Source organism: Electrona antarctica, assembly GCF_951216825.1.
Source record: "Electrona antarctica genome assembly, chromosome: 7".
Taxonomy (NCBI): domain Eukaryota; kingdom Metazoa; phylum Chordata; class Actinopteri; order Myctophiformes; family Myctophidae; genus Electrona; species Electrona antarctica.
Window position 1 is genome coordinate 29,026,901 of NC_136812.1, and position 12,363 is coordinate 29,039,263.

The 12,363-nt window shown below is 43.7% G+C and overlaps 1 protein-coding gene across 2 annotated transcripts in view; it reads right to left on the reverse strand.

Moving 5' to 3' along the window:
* The window catches only part of ddah1 (dimethylarginine dimethylaminohydrolase 1), an 82,520-nt gene that overhangs the window by 49,584 nt on the left and 20,573 nt on the right, over positions 1–12,363 (reverse strand). The window lies entirely within an intron of this gene.

Below are 12,363 nucleotides of genomic sequence, written 5' to 3' on the forward strand. Positions count from 1 at the left end.
CCAGCGCCCACGGGATTCCCATCGATTCCCACCCCAGCGGGAATCGAACAACAAGATCTTTTAGCTTTGAGGCGACAGCACTACCGACTGCGCCACCATGCTCCCTATGAAAGTCAATGTTGGTGTGAGGGTGTTTAGGGCACTGGTTCTCAAACTTTTTCATGTCAAGGACCCCCAAAATGATATGTAATTGGCTGCGGACCCCATCTCAAAAATATTTTGTGACTGAACCACAGAAGCAAAGATTATAGTTTAAAAATAGCAGATCTATGGTTAAAAAGTGGGTGAAATGATTGTGATGCTATATAAACTAATTTCGCTGCAGACCCCCTGGTACCCGCCATGGTATCCTCACCAAGGATCCCTGGGGGTCCTCAGACCACACTTTGAGAAGCAATGGGCACATAATGATGCAGGTTTAATTTTGGTGCCTGACTTTCATCAGTTCAGACCCAAAGTTCTCTGCAATCATTCCTACCATTCTCCAGAGTGTGTACTCCCTCAGGAAATTACATCATGTAAAAAAAAAAAAAAAAAAAAAAATGTAATCATCAAAGGAAACCCGTAGGTGAAGGAATTAATCTAGATGCAGGTATGGAAGCCACAGATTGATCCTAGGGGAAGGGGGTGTAACAATATCTACCACATAAACCACTTGGAACACCCTCATTAAACACATTAAACATGCTTGGGCTCTGCATCAAACAAAATCTAACACTTTTAACACTATGAGTAATTTCTGTTTTAAATTAATAAAAAAAAATATGAACGTATAAAAGCAGACATGCTGTCACAGGATTGGAATGTGAAATGAAGCACAGTGGGAATGTCTTGCGGCCGACCTATGTGTGTGTGTGTGTGTGTGTGCGTATGTGTGTGTGTGTGTGTGTGTGTGTGTGTGTGTGTGTGTGTGTGTGTGTGTGTGTGTGTGTGTGTGTGTGTGTGAGTGAATGTGCACAGCTCCCCCTTGTTCTGGCATGAGACAGGTGTACTTCTAAAGCTCTTGATGTACTTCGCTGCACGGTGTCACGCACCGAAGCTTTGGTGCACGACACCTCCACACACAACTGAGTACATCTTATGCGTTAGGATGGAATAGACCATGCTAGTGCTCAGCCAGTCTTTTATTGCTGCGTTGTACCAAACCAAACTAACCCATCATATCCAATCACTGTTGAAAATGGGAGAGAAGAGAACTGCAATAAATCACTGTGTGTACACACACACACACACACACACACACACACACACACACACACACACACACACACACACACACACACACACACACACACACACACACACACACACACACACACACACACACACACACACACACACACACACACACACACACACACACACACACACACACACACACACACACACACACACACACACACACACACAGAGAGAAGAGTGTATTTTTGGAGGACAACCCTATTTTTCCAGGCATGTTTCTGTCATTATCATTCCTGGAGTAGCTCATGTTTGAAGTCAGTGGACTGCGGAACAGCGCGGCTTTCGCTTAGAGCGGGATGGCCAAGGCGGGATGATGGTGAAAGCAGGTGCCATGATTGGGACTGGGGGGGTGACTCAGAGAGAGGATTGGAGGGAGAGAGCAAGAGCAAGGGGAGGGGGAGAGAGAGAGAGACTTTCTATTCTTATTCTCCTGACCAGACCTCAAATGTTTAGCTTCTTTTTTGTCACTTCCCCTCGCCCACTCAGTCTGACGTTGTGGTTTAGTCTATCAGGCCCCTGGTCTGTATATCATTCAGCCGGTCTGCCCCCCTTCCCATCTCATCCTGTCCAGGCTGTGTTTATGTCTGATACAGAGAACAGTAGGACAGCAGCAGAGGCCAGATTAAAAAAACCAAGTGAAAGACACAATGCTGGTTTAGGCTATGTTCAAGCAGCGGCTTCCGACCCTGATGGGCTTCAGCCCAACACTGATGTCATCTCTGGGCCTTTCTCACAGTGGGAAGACATGCAGAAGGAGGGGGTGGTCGGTTGGGGGTTGGGAGTGGTGGTCAGAGTCAGAGTTGTTCATTTCAAGGACCCCCAGGTTGGTATGCATTAAGCCCCCGTAACCAAATGGAGCATTTGGTTCTATTTGTACACTCGGAGTTACAGACCTGTAATGATCCATTTGGTGTCCTAACTTCCTATCCTAACTATCAGTGGTTTTGCTGGGACCCGCCTGGAACTCCCCCAGGACCCCTGGGGCTCTCTGGATCCCACTTTTGAGAACCACTGAATTTTGGAGATGCCTTCTGCTACCAGTCAACAACGTGCAGCAAGTCAATGGATGACAGCATTCAAAAATATAGTGTGTATGAGTGAGTGAGTGAGTGAGTGAGTGAGTGAGTGAGTGAGTGAGTGAGTGAGTGAGTGAGTGAGTGAGTGAGCGAGGGGGCGAGCGGGTGAGTGAGTGAATGGGTAGGCGAGTGACAAGTGTTTGAAGCTGATGTAATGCCAGTGCTAAGTTCAGAGCTTAGGTCAGCATTTCCGGAGTGGTTATCTGACGTGACTAAGCTATCACAGCAATCCTCATGAAGATGTATTTCTGACATGTTTGATAATACAACATTGAGCACAGCCTGACATCTCTACCTCGGTAAAGACTAACCAACATCAACCCTATACTTTGATGCACGTGAAATGCTCACAACGCGTCACATCGACCAAGATTGTACTGCACTACAACCTTGGTTATGTGCATGATGACATGATTTAAAAATAGCTCATAATAAGCCTTCTCATGGATGACTTAATTAACGAGAAACATGGAATAACAAATCGAGTGCTGCAAAGAAATGTGATTACGGTGTATATATCGTTGCTGTCGGGAGGAAACCTCATAACTCCATTTTTGCCATAAATCAGTGCTATTGAACACCCTTTACGTCTGTTTTGAAAATATTGAACCAATGGAAAGTAGTAAAAAGTGCTTTGGACAAAACCTCTTAACTCCATTGGACCCTCAAAATGACTGCTAAAGCAACTAACTCCACCACATCTCCCCCTCTCATGGAAGTAATTGACAATATACAAAGTTACAACACCAACTTTGATGAGGCTGTATTGCTTTGTTTTAAAAATAAAAGGTTTTCTTAATTTCCTGAAAAATGAACATTTTGGAGTTATGAGGTTTCCTCCCGACAGCAGAGATATAATACATTCATTAACTCATGAGGAGCTAATTGTGAAGCAGCTGTTTGCTGACTGCATGCTCTCCCACCAGCTCTAAGCAGCCAGTAAACAAAACCATTATCATCTCAGTAAATATAGGGATCGTTTACAGTCCCCGAGTGCCGCAACCTCAATTATAGAAAATATCAGAACAAATGATATAATATTGGCATCACTCATTGACTATTCACAAATACAGAGCCTTTGCTGCAGCAAAGCTCCCAGCCAACCTTTTGATATTCTGCCTGTTCTTTAGAATTTTAACAGATAATAAATAATAATAGGGTGGGTTAGGGGTAGATAGTACATTGCTGTGTTGGAAAGATTATAATGCAATGTACGATGAGATACAATATAATACAATCCGATACAATCCGATATTGACTCCAGGGGGGGGCGGGGGGGGGATTCAGGTGTCATAACAAAACAACATCAGTAAGAGTGAAAGACAAGAGAGGTGCAGATAAGCCACCATGCTAGATACAGTTGCCGTGCCGAACGGGAAGAGATGAGGCCGAGGTACTGGGCGAGCGTGCGGGAGGCCCGTGCCGGACAACATGAGCACTCCTAGTTCCACTGTACCAGTGCAATTTCCCACATGAACTGTAACATATAAACAGACTACTAATATATAATATATATATATATATATATATATATATATATATATATATATATTAGTGGTGGGCATAGATTAATTTTTTTAATCGCGATTAATCGCACTGTAATCCTGGAGTTAATCGCGATTAATCGCGATTAAAATGGCTCATTTGAACTCTGCCGAAGGCATTGAAAATATGTGTGCGCTACCTAAATAATGTCCAGAAGTAAGTCCTTGTGAACAGGTTTAGACCAGGAGCCCTAATTATGGATACAACTAGCCTATTAATACCTTATATTTCATATTGTGAGTTTGTAGAACTGTTCACAGTGTTGCCAAGTCTAGTCATTATAAGCTACTTTGGACTTGTCTATCTGTAAAGTTTCTTTAAAATATTGGTGGTCCTTGACATGAAAATGCTTGAGAACCACTACTCTAAAACAACATTGGACAATGATGTTTGACAGTCAGCAAAATAGTTGCTTATTTTAGACTTATTTTCTGACTTTTTCGGATTTTCTGACTTGATCTGGCCTGTTAACATTTTCATAGACCTGGTTGCTTGTTTCTCTCTCAGTCACGAAATGTGGCAACCCTGGTCAAACCCATGTTGTGATCATAATGTGATACATGGATGGTGGTTTAGCTTAGCACACAACAGCTAACATGATGCAGCAGGCTGCTGCCTGGATATGGGATATGGACTTATGGCTCCATCGCTGCCTCTTTCTTTTCTAGTAAGTAGAACTTTTTGTTGGCGTTGCTGTTTACCGTCCCTCTCACAGACTACAAGTCAGGGACGAGTGCACTGACTGTCTGACTCCGTCTCCGTGCAGTCTCCGACCGTGCTCCGCTCCGCCTCCGCCTCCTGTGGGCGCGTTCGGAAATACCACACCGGAGTGCACTTATTACTATTAGTTTGCATTGCACAGTGGGCTCAGTGCGCTATTTCCGAACACTCCCCACACGCACACACATGCGCGCACACACACGCACACACAGCCCCGCCTCCTGGCTGCTGCAGACCCAGCTCCCAGACCCAATTTTGAGAATAGATTAACGGCAATATTTTTTTTATCGCGCGATAAGAGTCTCGCGTTAACGCAGCACGTTAACGCCGATAACGGCCCAGCATTAATATATATATATATATATATATATATATATATATATATATATATATATATAGACTACCAACAGTGAATATGAGATTGAAAGGAAGTGCAGGATGCGGGATATCGCCTACCGCTCGGCAGCGGCATAGGCGGGCAATATTACCCCACCTACGTCCTCGATCAAGTTCAATACTATTCACCTGTGTCGCTTGTGGAGAGCGGTAAGAGACATCTCACATATTCTATTCCAAATATTAATGATAATGATTATAATAAGAATACTAATACGCGTGTTTCCTTTATGGTAACCCGCCCCCCAATCGAATCTGTGACTAAGGTCCACTATCCTGGCTGTGTGTAGACGGGGTACAAAATAGTGTGATATTAAAGCCAGACTCACCATATCCCTGTTAGGGAAAGAAGTCTACCTACCTCGTCAAACCTACCTGTTAATCCTACCTGATCGTGCTCCGGGAAGACGACACCGCCGACAAACCTAAACGGGAAATAAAATACTTTAAAGGGGCATTAAGTGATTTGGGTGATTTGGAAAACCCCCCGGTCTGCCCCGGTAACAAGATGTGCACATGCACACGCTCTACAGTGGGGGAAGTGCAACAGGCCAACAGCATGTGCACCAAGGCCCGCCCCCACTCGATCATGATTGGAGGAAGGCTCCTCTCATCCTGATTGGATGAAGGCTTTGCCACCCAAAGCCCAAACCGAAACTAGTTGGTTTTTTTTACGAGGAAGTCCTTTTATGGTCAGCACACTCACACATTATCCAAAAAAGAAGGGGAAAAAAGTGATATTTGAATTAAGTGAAATCACTGAATATACCTTTAATTCTGAAAGGGAAAGAAAGATTTCAGTTAGTATTTCATGTTTTTGAGTTTGCCTTCGTAAACCAGCTGTCGAGTCTGTAACAATAAATGGCCGTGCTGCCCAGACTGTGAAAACTGTGTTGAGTTTTGGTGTTGCTCAGTGTCCACAAGCAGTATAGATGTACTGTACAGATTCCTGACAGAAGGACTATTCCTTAGGAGTCTGAAACAAGAAACAAGCTGTAAAGCAAGTCTAATACTTGCCCTTGATTTAAACTTGTTAATGTAGAAGATACGAAAAAAACATGAAGTTAAATGTTAAGGCTGATCTACATGCTCACAACGCATCTCAATGCAACGCAGTTCGCTATGAATGCAGGTGTGCCTTGAGATTTTGACTTGCCCTGTGCCTGGAGCAAAAAAAGAGCTCCTCTAACTATGTCTTGACATTTAAAACTATTTTAAATGTTAGGGGTGATTCTGAATGGGTGCATAGTGGGATGTGGACTCTGCAAACTATGCATTTGGCAGGCACAATATTTTATTACAGATGCCAGATTATGTTCACTCAGGTAGTGTGGAGTTCAACAGTAAAGCTGTAGTCTGAACTCTGAAGGGTGTAGAATAGACAAAAAAGGGAAGATATCCACAATAGGTAGGGTAGTACGGCTTAATGAGTTAATCTAGCATTGCATTCTATTTGAACATCTGGGGTTTCCCCACTGAAGATTTCAAGCCAAGACTCCAAACATGCACAGACACATAATGCACTATTGACTGTAACTAAGGCGGGTGTATGTGTTCCAGTAAAGCAGCTGCAGAAGAAGACAACGAGACAGCTGAATGATGTACATTAGTTGCAGAGCAACAGAGTTCTTGAGAGTTCTAGGGTTCAGTGATATTCAGAGATATATTCATCACTGGGCCAGTATACGAATTGTTTCTGTGATGTTTCTCAAACTGTTGAGCGATTCAGAGACGACCTATGTGCATGATAGCACACAATTGGAGAAACCCAAACGAGCCACAATGTCTCGTTAACTTAACCATACAAATACTTTTCTATGGGGAATTTGTCTGCACATTACTACAAAATAAAATAAAGCTCAATGGGGGACTGAGATCAGAGAGAGAGGCTATGGTCATAGAAAAAAAATCAAAACCCTTAAAAGCCCACTGCCCACTCAATCAATAAAATTATGAAGATTGTAGCCCCAAAACATGAAAACTATTTGCGCTTCCTAATGGTCTTTCTCAAAATCTAGGCCTATGGGGTTTTTGGTTAAATGTCTGAAATAATGTCAGGCTTTAGGAATTCACGTTTTGTTCTCTGATATAAAATACTACATGACATAAATACTACACTCTGAATTGTGTAAGAATTATTCGTGGTGGTGATGTCCAAGACATGCACCCATGGTGTTATGTTCATTCATAATGTAACTTAGGTTTCTAGATCTGGCAAATGCCTTTCATCTTAAAACAAAAACAAAAACAGGCATTTATTTGTGAAGACTTCAGAGCTTTTATTCAGCAATCATCAAGCAAAAACCCTTCAGACTTTTTTGGGGGGAGAACTAGGAAGTGTGCTAACTTTGTACGAGTATCCTGGGATTTGTTATGGGAAAATAAGGAAACACCCACACTCACGAAAACAGTGTAAACACTTATTTTCAAATAAAATAACGTGTTTCATCTCACTGGCCTTTGTCAGCATTGTAATTGGTTATGGCTGGACAATAACTACCCTAGGCCTAAATCAACAGGAAGAATTACACAACTGTCCATTACTGGATTGTGTTGCTTGCTGTGGGGCAGAAACATTGTAATACTTCAACTTTGTATGTTATTTTTTTATTAAATGAATGCCCTTATTCATTGTACAAGAGTGTCACGCAATGTGTTGATCTGTTTTTGTTTTTTGCTATTTTTGAAACATTATGAAAAGGAAAGTGTTTGTGTCTGCAGATTTTTAGAGCTTATGATGTAATAATAACTACATCGGATCAATTGAAACAGTTTTTGATATACGAAGTTTCCACCTGACAGAAAGATCTTCTGCTGGGAAATGAAGGTCTGTGTGTGTGTGTGTGTGTGTGTGTGTGTGTGTGTGTGTGTGTGTGTGTGTGTGTGTGTGTGTGTGTGTGTGTGTGTGTGTGTGTGTGTGTGTGTGTGTGTGTACATAAGATATCTGCTCGAGGGCATGGGGAGGGGTTCTGTCTGTTCGTGGGTGTGTGTTTATATGCATCATTCTGCATCTGTCTCTTTGTCTGTTTTGTTTTTTGTCTAATTGTTTGCTTGACGTCTGTGTGTGGATGTGGAGGAGGAGAACCGCATGCATGTGACAATTTGAGTTGCTGTAGCCTGGAGCACAGGATTTCAAAGTGGGGACCATGACCCCCAGAATCCCTGGCCAAGGACACAATCAGGACATGGAGGAGGTAACATAGAGAGAAGTGTGAGTTTAATCAGCTGCTGGGACGTGCAGAGAGTGTTACAGAGGCAGGGGCATACGTTTTGGAAGAAAATAGCCGATCTACAAGCTTGTAGATCTGCTATTTTTCGGGCGCGACCCTGCACTTGTTGGCTACTGGGGATGCGGCAATGACATAGATTTCTAAACTAATTATTTCAACGCAGAATGCTGCATTCAAGATCAAGAGAGTTCAGAAAAAAGCAATTCTCGGGTATGGCAAGGAGAGGAGGGCATTTGCATTTCTTTCATCATAGTAAATGCTGCATTCATGGTGTGGAGAGGGCAGTTATTTTACAGACGGGTAAAAGGGCAGGGGTTGAAGCCCCCTTTGATGTCTATGTGTGCACGTGCCTGATCAGGCGCTGCTGCTGAATATTCCCACCACCGCAATTGTCCGTAACTGCAGTGAGAAATATTCTCAAAATGTGAATTGCGAGCTTGATTGAGAGAGTCCCATTACTTTTACAGCAAACACACTTTGCTTAACCCGCTGTGATAGAGGGTAATTCTTTTTTAATGAATAAATAACCCTTCAATGTCTCCTTGTATAGTGGGTAAAGAAGCTCCCATTAGAGACCTGTATTAAACAGTCACACCATGTGCAGCCACTCACAAAGGCACAATATCTTTGGCAGTCACACAATGTGCACTTTTAGGCATTCGATGTGATTCGTGCCTCTTGCTGCTTTGCAGTTGTAGTGTAGCACTCAAGTAAAAGTTGCTAAAATTGAATTTCCCCAGAATGATAAAAGAGTCAGTGTAATTATTCATTTTAAACTTCTACCGGGTGCTGGTCATTGGCACTGAGTTGAAAGGGAAAGTAATAATTTGATGATGGCTCAGTCATTTGTATTGTGTGACACCAAGCTGTCATATTAACATCGTTAACACCAAGAAACGAACTCATGAAACTACAGCGAACCCAAACGTAGTGTTTGGAGTGTCTTCAAGCTATCTCAGTCACCACACATCTAAATTATAAATTGCAGAAACCTCTGTATGTGTGTCTATCCCAGGCATAACTCAGACACTGTTTGACTTAACAACCTCCAACTTGGTGTGTTTCCCTGATGACCATGTGCAGACTCGAGAGTGGGAATTCGATCAGACTAATACTGTAGTTTCAGAGAACCAAATAATCTCAAATACGGTATCTGTATCTGTCTGCCCGCTGTCCAGTGACCCGGTGAGTACTCTGAAAACAGGTCAGGTACAACAAGGGTATTGCATAACTGGTGACTTAGCCAGCTGATCATGGAACCGTCCCAAAGCTGTGGCTAGCCTTCTAATAGCACAATGACAATGATGGTAAATGCTTGAGCTGGCATAACAGCAAGCAAATCTGGGTAACGGCTTGGTGGCATGCTGCTAGTGTGCTGATCCAAGTTCATGCCAGCTGCTATGAGCTCACTGGGCTCAGCGATGCTCCTAAGACATAAATGCAATCACAGTAAATAACTTTGGATCAAAAATAACCACTAAATGACATATGCGATATTTGAGTCATACTTGGCCAGCCAGAGCTCTCCACAAGCCTCATGGCAGAATGTCATCTGAGCAATTAAAACGCAGGCCCATCAGCCCCTGTGATCACCTGCTGAGTCTCAGGCTTAATGAACGCACACACAGTCACACACACACACACACACACACACACACACACACACACACACACACACACACACACACACACACACACACACACACACACACACACACACACACACACACACACACACACACACACACACACACACACACACACACACACACACACACACACACACACACACACACACACACACACACACAAATACTCCAGCTTGCACCTGTTCATGGGACTTGCCTAAAACTCTTCCAAAAAATGCCCATTATTTCAGTTCTTAGCAAGCAGAAATTCCAACTGTGAACGTGCGATCGCAAAATAAACGCTCAGTGCTTTGTCAGTCTGCTGGGGTTTCCAAAACTGCTGTGCTCCTATTGTGAAAAATTCATAACATACTCTACACTTTTAAATAGGTAAAATAAGCAATCTAAAAGCTCATGCATGTTCATAAGATGTGGAGAAAATGAGTGTGTGTCTGTGTTTGGAAAGACAGTCGGGTATAAAGACCAAAGAATAAAGAATCTCCTCACAAGCACAATGTTTGTGAGGATGTGTGTGTGCGTGCGTGCGTGCGTGCGTGCGTGCGTGTGTGTGTGTGTGTGTGTGCGTGCGTGTGTGTGTGTGTGCGTGCGTGTGTGCGTGCGTGCGTGTGTGTGTGCGTGCATGTGTGCGTGCATGTGTGTGTGTGTGTGTGTGTGCGTGCATGTATGTGTGTGTGTGTGTGTGTGTGTGTGTGTGTGTGTGTGTGTGTGCGTATGCGTGTGTTTGCGTGTGTGTGTCTGTCTGTCTGTCCATTACGGCAGACGTTCAGACTCAGAGGTCTTCCGGAAGTCTGAATGAGTATCCCGCTGCTCTGGGCCCCAGCAGATGAATTCTTATTGTGGGTTTTGGAGCCACAGAGCAATTAGATGAGTTTATGGTAAGCACTAAGAGGCGGAGAAGCTTGTCATTCTGTCAGAGCTTATTTCCCCTTGGCTCCAAACGCTGACCCTTCTGGGTTACCAAGGGTTGAAAAGGGCAAAAGACATGTATCTAAAAAGGTTGAGGGGATGGGGAACTTTTTTAACCACTTAAACCCTACTGTACAGATATACTTAGTTGACCGGAGTCTCCCAAGGCTCTATACTAGGTAGGGAGGCTACCTCCTGTTTTTGCGCTACACTCAATATCTTTACCAAAAATAGCTGATCTACAAGCTCACAATGTGTGGCACGAATGTTCGCCCCAGAATAGAGACACTAGGGTTCAAGTGGCTAAGCCTCCAGTAATCCAATGAGTATGTCCAGAATTAGGCTTTGTTACTAATGGACATGAGAGTAAATGTAATTATGTTAGGTTGCACACTGCAGTGCTCTCCATACAAAAATCACACCTGTGTGAAGTGACGGGCACCCAGCGAACGAGAGAAAACAAAAACAGTCGAAAACGGTCATCCGATCTCCGGAGTATATCTCTGAACCAATCCTCTTATTTGGTGAGATGAGAAAAAGTATGCTCTTAGGATGGCACTAAAAGGCTGGCACATCTCTCCGGTTAGCATATTATCGTCTTGCATGCTAGTTTGGGACCCGATTGAGCGACGGACAGGATGCGCTCTTACTTCCGGTTTTAAAATGGCTGACGAAGGACCCGTGAATTGTAGTCATTTTGTAGTTTTTGCCTGGCAGTCTACGGTAAGGTGCCCGAAAAGGAAATGTTTTTAACTGCTGCCCTAAACAAGTCCATAGACGTCCGCCATTCGATTGTTGTTAAAAGTGCTCTAAAAGTCCATAGACTTGGCTGCCATATGACGTAATTTCAGAGCCAGGCATTGGAGGGGCTAACGCCCCTCAAAAAAGTAGTTTGCTGACGCACACTAACATGTTTAGGCTATTCTTCTGACTCAGAGAATCAGTTATATCAGCCAAAATATGTCTCATGCATTTGTTCCCTGGCAAGATAAATGAATCGAGCAATCAATCAGCAAATATTGGTCTGGGACTGAGGGAGCTCTGGTGATTTTATTGGCACATCACTGTATAAATAGATGGCTCTTACGCAGTATTCGTGTCCTGTCAAGCATTACCTCAGGGCCATAACAGGTCCATAAGCTTCTGCTCAGGCTAAGAGATTCAGGGACAAAATATTGCAGCTTTCTGTGCTCGGACAGACACAGGGACACGAGCGCACGCGCACACACACACACGCACACGCACACGCACACACAGTCACACACACACACACACACACACACACACACACACACACACACACACACACACACACACACACACACACACACACACACACACACACACACACACACACACACACACACACACACACACACACAATGTAGCCAAACCGTTACAACACACACACACATAGCTGCGTAATGGAGCGGAGGCACCGCTCAAAAAGAAAAGTCTGCCCAACTGATTGTTCTGCCTCCCATGCCCCAAACACATTCCCAAGACACTTTCCAAGCATTGAGTTGTATTTTTTGTACTGTACTGTGCCAACAAAACACATCACTTTAGGCACCTCTGTGGCCTGAGTATCCTGCAGTC